Source organism: Ranitomeya variabilis, chromosome 1, assembly GCF_051348905.1.
Source record: "Ranitomeya variabilis isolate aRanVar5 chromosome 1, aRanVar5.hap1, whole genome shotgun sequence".
Taxonomy (NCBI): domain Eukaryota; kingdom Metazoa; phylum Chordata; class Amphibia; order Anura; family Dendrobatidae; genus Ranitomeya; species Ranitomeya variabilis.
This window is the reverse complement of record NC_135232.1, coordinates 397,091,612-397,106,572: the sequence shown is the minus strand read 5'-3', so window position 1 is coordinate 397,106,572 and position 14,961 is coordinate 397,091,612. Positions and strand designations below refer to the sequence as shown.

Below are 14,961 nucleotides of genomic sequence, written 5' to 3'. Positions count from 1 at the left end.
TGTACACTTGAAATGCATAACCAATTAAAAGAATAGCATACTTGCTTTCAGATATTGTATAATTAAAGGGGTTGTCCATTTCCAAAAGTGCCCCCATCTTCAAATTTTAGTCCCCATGTCGAGTTTCAAACCCATTGTGTCAGCTTTCCAACAATTTTTCAGTATTTTTGTGTGATTTGACTAAGGGAGCTGTCTATCTTATTTCAGTATCCAACCCGCCTTTCTATCTATCTATCTGACGTAACAGAGAAGGGACTAGCCTAGCTTTTGAAATAAGCCAGTCAGCCAGCACACTTCACATACAGTGCTGAGCATGCTGACATAGGAGGAAACACTCTCCTATGTTGAGCACAGGGACGATGTGGAGCTCCTGGGACCATAGCTTAACTGCTGTAAAACATAAACAACTGCAGGTCTATGGTCATCTCAAAACTTACTGACATACTGAGCTATTACCAATAATATTACCACATTATGACCACATATTACCATCTCCATATAGTTATAGTGCTCTCCTCTGTGCCCCTCCCCTTAGTAATAATGCCAACATTGTGCCTCTATATAGTTATAGGGCCATCTTTTTGCTTTTTGACACCATATAGTTAAAATGGCATTATTAGTTCTCTACAAAATATTAGTACCCCTCCTTGGAGCCTCAATAAAGTAATAGTGCCGCCTGTGTGCCACCATATAGCGTAGTGTCCATTGTGTCTCCATATAATAACAGTGTCACGCTGTGACTTTATTTGCTTTGGGAAAGGGGCCCTGAACTGTCCCTAGGACTGGGGCCCTAACTATTCCTGCTCCCAAAGGTACCTCTAAAGGTGAGGAGGTTTGGGCCACCAGCCTTACTGTATTCCTCTTATTCCCTAAGCTGTCTCCTCCCCCTCCCCCAGGGGGTCTGGGACAGATAAGCTAGTGTATAAATACGTAAGACAAACAGCGATAACAAAAAGCAACTAACATATAAAACACTCACCCAAAGGTAGAGAGGTATACTGTATAAGGAAGGGTAAGAATGTACAAGCCAAATGGGAGTAGGACAATGAGGAAAGCGTACACCCAAAAACAGCATGTAACAATCTCCAGTAGCAACACCGATCTCCAACTCAGCACAATGACTCCAAGGAGTTAGAAAGTAAAACTTTCACTGGCAAGAAAGAGAAGGACTGGCCAGATTGAGAGGAAATGACCAGGTCAGGAACAGCTGTGAGATGAAGCTGCAAGTTTTTAACCTGCATAGAAATGGTCGTCAACCTCTTCAGCACCAAAGGAAATCCATTTAATATGAAATACAAACACACAAGCTAAATAGAAGAGCTGCAATTCACAATACTTTGTGATCTTCTAACCCTAGATCTCCCAGAAGGACGTGACCCACTCATGACAGTACCCTCCTACGAGGGGCCACAGGACCCTTGGGGCCAAGTTTATCCGGATGGACCAAATGAAAGGACCGTATCAACCTACCGGCGTTAACCTCAGATGCCGGCACCAGCATCCTCTTCTCCAGACCATGCACCTTCCAAAGTACCAGGTAGTGTGCATAGCTGCAAACCATATGGGTGTCAATGATTTTCGTTACCTGAAATTCTAAATTGCTATCAATAATTATTGGTGGCAGTGGTAAAGGTGACGGTTCCACAGATGTAACTAATTTTTTGAGCAAAGACCTGTGGAAAACATTATGGATCTTGAGAGTCTGAAGAAGCTTGAGAAAAAAAGCTACAGGGTTGATTATGTGACCACTTTATAAGGACCAGTAAACCTAGGACCTAATTTCCAAGATGGAACATTCAGTATAATATTTTTAGGGGACAGCCATACTAAATCATTCACCTGTCAGGACCTCACAAGTGTTACTTATGAGACATACGTTTGTATTTGTCCCCCATGACTTTTAAATTATTCGGAACCCCTTCCCATACAGATGACAGCGAAGAAGAAAATTGTTCCTCCCCAGGAATCCCTGAAGGCTCATCTTTACTGAAAGTACAGAATTGTGGATGGAAGCCATATGTTCCAAAAAATGGCAACTTGCCTGTGGACTCACTATGACGATGGATCTCACCCAGTAGAAAATAAGACCAATCCTTCTGTTATCTGACACAAAACATTTGAGGTATGTCTCCAATCTTTAGTTAGATGTTCAGTCATTAGTTTTATGATGGAATGCTGAGGAAAAGAATAGCTGCATCCCGAAATGGATGAGGAAGGATGTCAAAGGTCGCCTTACCAACTGGGTGACCAGCCAAAGCAGAGTTATGATGTGCATCCAAAATTTTAAGATGCAGATGTACAGGTACAAGCAATTTCTGTGAAGGACCAGTAGGGGCATCCCCTTGAGCTTTAAATACCTCACCCTCAAGTTCAGAACACACTGTGGAAATGACCACCCTTTTTGTAAAATAGGGGTGGTCGTCAGTATTCCGACACAAAGCATCCACTTTGACGTTCTTAGTTCAGGATGGTAAGTGACCACAAAATTAAACCTGGTGAAAAACAAAGACCATCTAGCTTGCCTGAGATTAAAAGGAATCTGTCACCCCAAAAATGGCCTATAAACTAAGGCCACCGGCATCAGGGACTTATCTACAGCATTCTGTAATGCTGTAGATAAGCCCCCGATGTATCCTGAAAGATATGAAAAACAGGTTATATTATACTCGCCCAGGGGCGGTCCCGCTGCGGTCCGGTCCAATGGGCATCGTGGTCCAGCACCTCGCATCTTCATATGATCACGTCCTCTTCTTGTCTTCTTGCCGCGGCTCCTGCGCAGGTGTACTTTGTCTGCCCTGTTGAGGGCAGAGCAAAGTACTGCAGTGCGCAGATGCCGGGCCTCTCTGACCTTTCCCGGCGCCTGCACACTGCAGTACTTTGCTCAGGCGTGTACTCCGGAGGACAGAGAATGAACTTCAATCCAATATTGCGGCCAGCATGCAGCCAGCGGGTAAGGAAAGGGTGAATCAAACACCCGGAAACCCCGCCCATATGACCCAAAACTGGTCCCGCCAAATTCAGGTGACAGGTTCCCTTTAATTATTTTTTTCCCTGGCCTATATGTGACAAAAAAGTTAAACCTGGTAAAGAACAATGCTCATCTTGCCTGTCGAGGCATTAGACGTTTCGCCAATTCCAAATGCACAAGATTCTTATGATCTGTGAACTCTATAACCGAATGAACTGCTCCCATCAAAAAAATGAAGCCATTCTTCAAAAGCCCACTTGATTGCCAAGAGTTCCCTATTACCATTGTCATAATTTTTCTCTGCAGGTGTTTTTCGAAAAATAAGCACATGGACGCTATTTACCAGGAGATGCACTCTGCAGCAACACAGCCCTCATTTCCACCTCAGAAGCATGAACTTCCATGATAAAAGGATGAGAGATGTCTGGCTGTATGCGGATTGGCACAGACGAAAAACAGCTCTTCAAAGTATCGAATGCCTCCATAGCAGGACTGGACCACTTGGAGAAGTCTGTTCCCTTCCTAGTCATATCCATAAGAGGTTTGGCTACTACGGAAAATTTTTTGATGACCTTACGGTAGTAGTTGTTGAAACCTGAAATCCTTTGTAATGCCTTCAAATCCCCAGGATGATCCCAATCCAATACCGCTCAAACTTTTGTCGGATCCATACGGGAAAGAAAACGCCCATGCTTGGGGGTCCTCCTGAAGGAGCAATATTATTATCCCCACACGTTGCTCCTCTGTACCTGAGGAAACAGGACGTAACTTAAAGTACACTTTACAGGCCTCCCTGAAAACAGCAAACTTGTCACGCCCCCAGAGAACCTGTTAGGCAAAGCGATCTTTGACTCCACTATAGTTTGCCTGGGAGACGTGTTTCCTACACCAGATGTATTAGGGTTCTGCAAAACAACCTGCCACCTCCAGACTGAGCTGCTGCAGTTGCCCCATCAGAGCAGTAATAGTAAAATGGTTACGGTCAGAGCTAATGTCACGTGCCAGCTGTCAGGTGATCCGGAACCAGGGGCTCCTTCTCTGTCCCTATCACTGGGGGGGCACTAGCTCACCCTATTCCCCGGGATACTTCTGAAGGTGAAGATGCCGGGGCCGCCACCCTTGCCTTGGCTTATGAATCAGCCCTCCCTCTGTTCTCTTCCCCAACCCAGGGTAGAGGGGCGCTACTGTGCACCGCTGTACACCAACCTGATGAACAAGGCAACATAAACAAGGGTTAACTGAAAACACCAAGCATACAGATATTCACTCACATATAACCGAGGAATGCACTGGGAATGAAAAACATAGTAAGAGGAGGGAAGGGAATTATAACACTTACACACCACACGACAGTCACAGATAACTCCTCCAAAACTCCTCATATAAACACCTCTCCTCCAAGCCATGCAGCAAAAGTTACCTCGGACATGGGTTTGAATCAGGACCCAGATTATTAGGGGATGTAAGTGGCCGAGCTTAGCTGAGAGCTCATACTCCCTAAGTTTCCAACATAGCCGATTATCCCTTGTTCTGCAAAAAGAAATAAACACCATTTAAAAAGAAGGAGAAGTGCTTCTTTTCAGCGTAGGAGTAGGAGCAATCAGATGCTGGGGTCTTCTGGCTCCTCTCTGATGCGGTAACCCCCATGACAGTCTTCATGTTTACTGTGAACTGCCCCCCTCCAAAAAATGCTACTCCTCAAATGCCAACTTAATGGCCAAAAGTTCCCTATTGCCTACATCGTAGTTTTTTGTCCGGCAACACATTTTTAGAGAACAATGCACATGGACGCTATTTATCAAGGGACAACGATTAAGACAATACAGCTCCAACCCCCGCCTCAGAAGCATCAGCCTTGACAATAAATGGTTGAGAAGCAGCGGACTAGAGGAGTACTGGCGCAGTGGAAAAACATCTCTTCAAAGAAGAAAATGCCTGCCGATAGCAGTTGGACCACCTAGAGAAGTCGTACCTTTCCTAGACATGTCAGTGAGGGGTTTAACAATAGATGAGAAGTGACGGTTAGAGTTCCGATAATAGTTTGCAAATCCCAAAGAGCGTTGGAGAGCTTTAAAATTTTCTGGTAGGTTCCATTCCAGGACTAGATCTTATCAGGATCTATACGCAAACCTGCGGCTGACACTAGGAAACCTAAGAACCGAACCCCCTGTAAGACAAATACACACTTTTCCAACTTGGCATACAGTTTATTATCCTGTAGAACCTGTAACACTTACTTGAAATGTACCTCATGAGACTTGAAATCGGGCAAATAGGTCAAAATATTGTCAAGATACACTATTACAAATCTACCCACAAGGTGACGGAAGATGTCATTAACAAAATATTTGAGCACGACTGGAGCATTACTCAAAACAAAAGGCATTACAAGGTTTCATAATGCCCTTCTGTGGTGTTATTCACCCTCTTCCACTCATCCCTCTCCTCAATCCTAATCAGATTATAGGCTCCCCTGAGATCCAACTTGGAGAACCATTTTGCCCCAAAAATCTGTTTGAACAAATCAGGAATGAGTGGGAGTGGACATGGATCCCCTTATAGAAATCAGATTTAAGTCACGAAAATCTCAACAGGGATGCAGGACCATATATATCTTTTTGAAGAAGAAGAACCCCGCCACTATAGGCAAAGATTAGGGTCTAATTTGTCCGTTAGCAAGACTCTAAGAGATAGTCTTTCATGGCCTGTCTCTTAGGACCTGACAGATTGTATAATCTGGTCTTGAGCAACTTTGCACCCGGAAGTACTGTATGTCACAGGACAATATTACACACGATGGGGAGGCAGTTCTTGACACCTATTTTCAGAGATCACCTCCTCAAAATCAGACAGAAAAGATTGAATGTTTTAGTGGAGACACTAGAGATAATAGTACCTAGACAATTATTTATTCAAAAATCACTCCACTTAATTATCTCTCTGGTCTGCCAGTCTATGACAGGTTTATTCTTAGTCAACCAGGGAAGACCCAACACAATAGGAGTAGGGAGGCCTTCCAGAAGGTAACAAAAAAGGAATGTTCATCTTGTGCGCTATTTGCGTAAAGCTTCACCGACCCAGAGGTGAAGAATCTATCGCAATTATGGGAATGGACTTCGCCAGCTTACTACAGGGAAGACCATGGATCTGCGCGAACCGAGCATCCACCATATTGGCTTCTGCCCCATTATCCAATAGGACAGATATTGTCTCGGTTTCCATACCTATAACCACTTCTACATGTAATATAAAGTGAGACACAATGTCAGGACTCTGAACATTTTTATTACCTTTTGTGCATTACTGCCCTTTTACAAGATGGCGTCTTTGGTCTCATGTGCAGTGTGTCTTCCTGCTATAAAACTCCACCCCAGCCTTCAGTCTGTGCTAGAGTATTCTGCCTTGCATCCTGCTCCTGGTGACTCCCTGGCTATATACCTGCTCCTGTGAACCTGTGTGGTTATCCTGCTACTCTGCTCTGAGTCCCTGCTGCATACACCAGTTTCCAGTAATCCTCCTTCATCTGCTGCTCGTGTTTACTTCCATCTGCATTTCCTGGACATGTAAGCTGTTGCTGCTCTGCTTAAACCTGAAATTATCACCCAGGCCTTCCTGGTTGAGATAAGACATTGCTTGAACTGCCTTATAAGCATATCTATCTGTGTTTGGACTAGACAAGGACTTATTTGTGTCAAGTATCCTCAAGAATAATTGTGCTTCATAGACTTTCTGCGTGATTGTATTTTCCTCTGAAGTTCCCTATAGACTGTTAAGCTGCTTTTATTATTTACACCAAGTGTTGTGGACTTGAGTTTCTCTCTGCACTTGTTTGAATCACCATGTGATAATATAGACTTTACCACTTATAAAACTGTGTCCTGTAGTTGTCTTGTTCCATGCAAAGAGTCTCCTGAGTTATCCCCTATAATTATTACACACACCTGCTCTACACAATCTGGGGTCAGAAGTTTTCCGATGGTTTCTGGTGATTAGGTATAGATGGACAAACCCCAAATGCAATGACCCTTTTTGAACAGTAAAAGCACCCCCCTGTTTTGCAGTGAACTGCAAGAGACCCATAACGAGGGGAAGCCCCCCATTACTGCATAGACTCTCCAGATCACACAGGGAGAACTTAAGTTTGGAAGTACCACAGGGGATGGGGTCACTACAGGTCTATCCCTGAGGGGCAATCCATAAGTATAGCAAGAGCCATGGCAGCCTCCAACGAAGTTGGAGTTTCGTACTGCGCCAATGCATCCTTTAACCATTTAAACAAGCCCTGACAAAACTGACTCCTAATGGCAGGATCTTTCTACTGGGTGTCAGTGGCCCATCTATGAAATTCAAAATAAAATTCCTCTGCCGGTGGGTCTCTCTGCTGGATCTTGCATAGTTTAGATTCCGCAAGGGAGACTCAGTCCAGGTCATCATAAATGAGGGCAAGAGCCGCGGAAAATCCATCCACTGACTGGAGTGACAATGAGTCAGACTGGAGTGACAATGAGTCAGATCGGAGTGAGAAGGCCCATGATTGAGGGTCTTCTTGAAGAAGGGAGACAACAATCCACACCCTCTGTACAGTACTTCATTCCCAGATGATCGCGGACGAAGCCTGAAGTAGAGCTTACAGGTGTCATAGGTGTTATGGTTCTCAATGGCAAGAGAACATAGCCCAGCAAACATAAGAACTAGCTCTTGGAAGGATGGAAACTAAACTGACCATGAACTAAACCTGCCGCACAACTAACAGTAGCCGGGTAGCGTAGCCTGCGTTTTATCCCTAGACGCCCAGCGCCGGCCGGAGGACTAACTAATCCTGGCAGAGGAAAATATAGTCCTGGCTCACCTCTAGAGAAATTTCCCCGAAAGGCAGACAGAGGCCCCCACAAATATTGGCGGTGATTTTAGAAGAAATGACAAACGTAGTATGAAAATAGGTTTAGCAAAATTGAGGTCCGCTTACTAGATAGCAGGAAGACAGAAAGGGCACTTTCATGGTCAGCTGAAAACCCTATCAAAAAACACCATCCTGAAATTACTTTAAGACTCTAGTATTAACTCATAACATCAGAGTGGCAATTTCAGATCACAAGAGCTTTCCAGACACAGAAACGAAACTACAGCTGTGAACTGGAACAAAATGCAAAAACAAACAAGGACTAAAGTCCAACTTAGCTGGGAGTTGTCTAGCAGCAGGAACATGCACAGAAAGGCTTCTGATTACAATGTTGACCGGCATGGAAGTGACAGAGGAGCAAGGCTAAATAGCGACTCCCACATCCTGATGGAAACAGGTGATCAGAGAGGATGATGCACACCAGTTCAATTCCACCAGTGGCCACCGGGGGAGCCCAAAATCCAATTTCACAACAGTACCCCCCCCTCAAGGAGGGGGCACCGAACCCTCACCAGAACCACCAGGGCGATCAGGATGAGCCCTATGAAAGGCATGGACCAAATCGGAGGCATGAACATCAGAGGCAGTCACCCAAGAATTATCCTCCTGACCGTATCCCTTCCATTTGACCAGATACTGGAGTTTCCGTCTGGAAACACGGGAGTCCAAGATTTTTTCCACAACGTACTCCAACTCGCCCTCAACCAACACCGGAGCAGGAGGCTCAACGGAAGGCACAACCGGTACCTCATACCTGCGCAATAATGACCGATGAAAAACATTATGAATAGAAAAAGATGCAGGGAGGTCCAAACGGAAGGACACAGGGTTAAGAATCTCCAATATCTTGTACGGGCCGATGAACCGAGGCTTAAACTTGGGAGAAGAAACCCTCATAGGGACAAAACGAGAAGACAACCACACCAAGTCCCCAACACAAAGCCGAGGACCAACCCGACGCCGGCGGTTGGCAAAAAGCTGAGTCTTCTCCTGGGACAACTTCAAATTGTCCACTACCTGCCCCCAAATCTGATGCAACCTCTCCACCACAGCATCCACTCCAGGACAATCCGAAGATTCCACCTGACCAGAAGAAAATCGAGGATGAAACCCCGAATTACAGAAAAAGGGAGACACCAAGGTGGCAGAGCTGGCCCGATTATTGAGGGCAAACTCCGCTAAAGGCAAAAAAGCAACCCAATCATCCTGATCTGCAGACACAAAACACCTCAAATATGTCTCCAAGGTCTGATTCGTCCGCTCGGTCTGGCCATTAGTCTGAGGATGGAAAGCAGACGAGAAAGACAAATCTATGCCCATCCTAGCACAGAATGCTCGCCAAAATCTAGACACGAATTGGGTACCTCTGTCAGAAACGATATTCTCCGGAATACCATGCAAACGGACCACATTTTGAAAAAAACAGAGGAACCAACTCGGAAGAAGAAGGCAACTTAGGCAGGGGAACCAAATGGACCATCTTAGAGAAACGATCACACACCACCCAGATGACAGACATCTTCTGAGAAACAGGAAGATCCGAAATAAAATCCATCGAGATGTGCGTCCAGGGCCTCTTCGGGATAGGCAAGGGCAACAACAATCCACTAGCCCGAGAACAACAAGGCTTGGCCCGAGCACAAACGTCACAAGACTGCACGAAGCCTCGCACATCTCGAGACAGGGAAGGCCACCAGAAGGACCTTGCCACCAAATCCCTGGTACCAAAGATTCCAGGATGACCTGCCAACGCAGAAGAATGAACCTCAGAAATGACTTTACTGGTCCAATCATCAGGAACAAACAGTCTACCAGGTGGGCAACGATCAGGTCTATCCGCCTGAAACTCCTGCAAGGCCCGCCGCAGGTCTGGAGAAACGGCAGACAATATCACTCCATCCTTAAGGATACCTGTAGGTTCAGAATTACCAGGGGAGTCAGGCTCAAAACTCCTAGAAAGGGCATCCGCCTTAACATTCTTAGAACCCGGCAGGTAGGACACCACAAAATTAAACCGAGAGAAAAACAACGACCAGCGCGCCTGTCTAGGATTCAGGCGTCTGGCGGACTCAAGATAAATTAGATTTTTATGGTCAGTCAATACCACCACCTGATGTCTAGCCCCCTCAAGCCAATGACGCCACTCCTCAAAAGCCCACTTCATGGCCAAAAGCTCCCGATTCCCAACATCATAATTCCGCTCGGCGGGCGAAAATTTACGCGAGAAAAAGGCACAAGGTCTCATCACGGAGCAATCGGAACTTCTCTGCGACAAAACCGCCCCAGCTCCGATTTCAGAAGCGTCGACCTCAACCTGAAAAGGAAGAGCAACATCAGGCTGACGCAACACAGGGGCGGAAGAAAAGCGGCGCTTAAGCTCCCGAAAGGCCTCCACAGCAGCAGGGGACCAATCAGCAACATCAGCACCCTTCTTAGTCAAATCAGTCAATGGTTTAACAACATCAGAAAAACCAGCAATAAATCGACGATAAAAGTTAGCAAAGCCCAAAAATTTCTGAAGACTCTTAAGAGAAGAGGGTTGCGTCCAATCACAAATAGCCTGAACCTTGACAGGATCCATCTCGATGGAAGAGGGGGAAAAAATATATCCCAAAAAGGAAATCTTTTGAACCCCAAAAACGCACTTAGAACCCTTCACACACAAGGAATTAGACCGCAAAACCTGAAAAACCCTCCTGACCTGCTGGACATGAGAGTCCCAGTCATCCGAAAAAATCAAAATATCATCCAGATACACAATCATAAATTTATCCAAATAATCACGGAAAATGTCATGCATAAAGGACTGAAAGACTGAAGGGGCATTTGAAAGACCAAAAGGCATCACCAAATACTCAAAGTGGCCCTCGGGCGTATTAAATGCGGTCTTCCACTCATCCCCCTGCTTAATTCGCACCAAATTATACGCCCCACGGAGATCTATCTTAGAGAACCACTTGGCCCCCTTTATGCGAGCAAACAAATCAGTCAGCAGTGGCAACGGATATTGATATTTAACCGTGATTTTATTCAAAAGCCGATAATCAATGCACGGCCTCAAAGAGCCATCTTTCTTAGCCACAAAGAAAAAACCGGCTCCTAAGGGAGATGACGAAGGACGAATATGTCCCTTTTCCAAGGACTCCTTTATATATTCTCGCATAGCAGCATGTTCAGGCACAGACAGATTAAATAAACGACCCTTAGGGTATTTACTACCCGGAATCAAATCTATGGCACAATCGCACTCCCGGTGCGGAGGTAATGAACCAAGCTTAGGTTCTTCAAAAACGTCACGATATTCAGTCAAGAATTCAGGAATCTCAGAGGGAATAGATGATGAAATGGAAACCACAGGTACGTCCCCATGCGTCCCCTTACATCCCCAGCTTAACACAGACATAGCTTTCCAGTCAAGGACTGGGTTATGAGATTGCAGCCATGGCAATCCAAGCACCAACACATCATGTAGGTTATACAGCACAAGAAAGCGAATAATCTCCTGGTGATCCGGATTAATCCGCATAGTTACTTGTGTCCAGTATTGTGGTTTATTGCTAGCCAATGGGGTGGAGTCAATCCCCTTCAGGGGTATAGGAGTTTCAAGAGGCTCCAAATCATACCCACAGCGTTTGGCAAAGGACCAATCCATAAGACTCAAAGCGGCGCCAGAGTCGACATAGGCATCCGCGGTAATAGATGATAAAGAACAAATCAGGGTCACAGATAGAATAAACTTAGACTGTAAAGTGCCAATTGAAACAGACTTATCAAGCTTCTTAGTACGCTTAGAGCATGCTGATATAACATGAGTTGAATCACCGCAATAGAAGCACAACCCATTTTTTCGTCTAAAATTCTGCCGTTCACTTCTGGACAGAATTCTATCACATTGCATATTCTCTGGCGTCTTCTCAGTAGACACCGCCAAATGGTGCACAGGTTTGCGCTCCCGCAGACGCCTATCGATCTGGATAGCCATTGTCATGGACTCATTCAGACCCGCAGGCACAGGGAACCCCACCATAACATCCTTAATGGCATCAGAGAGACCCTCTCTGAAATTCGCCGCCAGGGCGCACTCATTCCACTGAGTAAGCACAGCCCATTTACGGAATTTCTGGCAGTATATTTCAGCTTCGTCTTGCCCCTGAGATAGGGACATCAAGGCCTTTTCCACCTGAAGTTCTAACTGAGGTTCCTCATAAAGCAACCCCAAGGCCAGAAAAAACGCATCCACATTGAGCAACGCAGCATCCCTTGGAGCCAATGCAAAAGCCCAATCCTGAGGGTCGCCCCGGAGCAAGGAAATCACAATCCTGACCTGCTGAGCAGGATCTCCAGCAGAGCGAGATTTCAGGGACAAAAACAACTTGCAATTATTTTTGAAATTTTGAAAGCAAGATCTATTCCCCGAGAAAAATTCAGGCAAAGGAATTCTAGGTTCAGATATAGGAACATGAACAACAAAATCTTGTAAATTTTGAACTTTCGTGGTGAGATTATTCAAACCTGCAGCTAAACTCTGAATATCCATTTTAAACAGGTGAACACAGAGCCATTCCAGGATTAGAAGGAGAGAGAGAGAGAAAGGCTGCAATATAGGCAGACTTGCAAGAGATTCAATTACAAGCACACTCAGAACTGAAGGAAAAAAAAAAAAAAAAAAAAATCTTCAGCAGACTTCTCTTATCTCTCCTTTCTCTGTCAATTAATTTAACCCTTTCTGGCCGGTCAAACTGTTATGGTTCTCAATGGCAAGAGAACATAGCCCAGCAAACATAAGAACTAGCTCTTGGAAGGATGGAAACTAAACTGACCATGAACTAAACCTGCCGCACAACTAACAGTAGCCGGGTAGCGTAGCCTGCGTTTTATCCCTAGACGCCCAGCGCCGGCCGGAGGACTAACTAATCCTGGCAGAGGAAAATATAGTCCTGGCTCACCTCTAGAGAAATTTCCCCGAAAGGCAGACAGAGGCCCCCACAAATATTGGCGGTGATTTTAGAAGAAATGACAAACGTAGTATGAAAATAGGTTTAGCAAAATTGAGGTCCGCTTACTAGATAGCAGGAAGACAGAAAGGGCACTTTCATGGTCAGCTGAAAACCCTATCAAAAAACACCATCCTGAAATTACTTTAAGACTCTAGTATTAACTCATAACATCAGAGTGGCAATTTCAGATCACAAGAGCTTTCCAGACACAGAAACGAAACTACAGCTGTGAACTGGAACAAAATGCAAAAACAAACAAGGACTAAAGTCCAACTTAGCTGGGAGTTGTCTAGCAGCAGGAACATGCACAGAAAGGCTTCTGATTACAATGTTGACCGGCATGGAAGTGACAGAGGAGCAAGGCTAAATAGCGACTCCCACATCCTGATGGAAACAGGTGAACAGAGAGGATGATGCACACCAGTTCAATTCCACCAGTGGCCACCGGGGGAGCCCAAAATCCAATTTCACAACACATAGGTTTACCATGACAGAGAGAAGCCAGAAGACCGCAGTGTCTGAATTCTACTCCTGCAATGATTAGAAAGACTTCACTTTCATTTTAAACAGTGTAAGTTTCTTTTAGCAGTGCAGGGGATAATCTGCTCACATGTAAGGTCCTGGAAACTTTCCTGATTAAGGCTCTCAGCTGTGCACTGTTAGCCACTCACATCTCCTATATAAACTGGGTCCTGGCTAGCACTCATTGTCAGAGCTAGCTTTTGCTGCATGGCTGGTGGTTGTTGTTGGTTGTTATTCGAGAAGACTTTTGGTGGATTTCTCTTTGACTGTTGCTAGGTTTTGAGTGTGTGATATTTCCTTTGCTTCTCCTACTTTGGTTTAACCCCATCCTCCACTCCCCAGTGTTTACCTCTGTTGTTTATGTGGGCATATTTGTATGATTCTTATTTTCCTTTATCTCTGTTCGCATTACCTTGTTAGTCTGGTTGGTGTATTACAGTACACTACTATTCCCCTCTTCCCTGGGTGGGGGAAGGGTACTGACTGAGGGCAGATTCAGGAGCTAAGGCAAGATACATGGCCCTGGCGTCTTCACCAACAGAAGTAATCCTGGTAACAGGGCGAGCTAGGGTGCCCCTAGTGTTAGGGAAAGGGAAGAAACCCCTAGTCCTGGTACACCCAATAACCGAGTCATGACAACAGGCTTCCCGGAATGCAACAAATTTATCTCGATTCCCAGAAAACCTATCCGGGAGCGTCACTTTATGTTTCAGTTCAGCTGTCTTTTGTGATGAAACTTTAGACCGTAGGTCTGACAGCTCAAAACACAAACCCTGCAGCTGTCTTGCAAGGTTAGCGACGGAATCCATATCAAAATCTATAAAATGTGGAGCTAGTGAAAATGTCACGCTGTTGACTGTAAGTGATTCGGAACAGGGGCTCTGAACCGTCCCTAGGACTGGGGTTCTAACTATTCCTGCTCCTAAAGGTACCTCTAAATGTGAGGAGGTTTGGGCCACCAGCCTTATGCTTCTCCTGTTACTCCATGAGCTATCCCCTCCCCTTACCTCCAGGGGGCCTAGGACAGATATGCTAGTGTATAAACACGCAAAACAAACAGGGATAACATAAAGCAACTAACATATAAAACACCCAAAGGTAGACAGGTATATAAGGAAGGGTAAGAATGTACAAACCAAATGGGAATAGGGCAATGAGGAAAGCATACACCAAAATACAACATGCAACAATCTTCAGCAGCAACAACGATCTCCCACTCAATACAGCGACTCCAAGGAGCTAGTAAGTAAAACGTTCACTGGCAAGAAAGAGGTCTGCCCACATTTTATAGCAAGAAGAAATTACCACATGTGGAACAGCTATGGGATAAAACTGCAAGTTTCTAACCACCATAGAAAGGGTTGTTAACCTCTTCTGCACCAAAGGAAACAAAATCCATTTAATATGAAACACAAACACACAGGATAAATGGAAGATCTGCGATTCACAATACTTAGTGATCTTCTAACCCCAGATCACCCAGGAAGACGTGACCCATTCATGACAAATAGTACATCCTATGTTTTCCCATAGTAATAGTGTCCCTTCTGTGCCTCCATATAGTGTAGTACACA

The 14,961-nt window shown here is 45.1% G+C and overlaps 1 protein-coding gene across 2 annotated transcripts in view; it reads right to left on the bottom strand.

Moving 5' to 3' along the window:
- Nucleotides 1–14,961, bottom strand: part of SMARCA2 (SWI/SNF related BAF chromatin remodeling complex subunit ATPase 2) — a 403,813-nt gene that overhangs the window by 378,103 nt on the left and 10,749 nt on the right. The gene's annotated exons all lie outside the window — the stretch shown is intronic.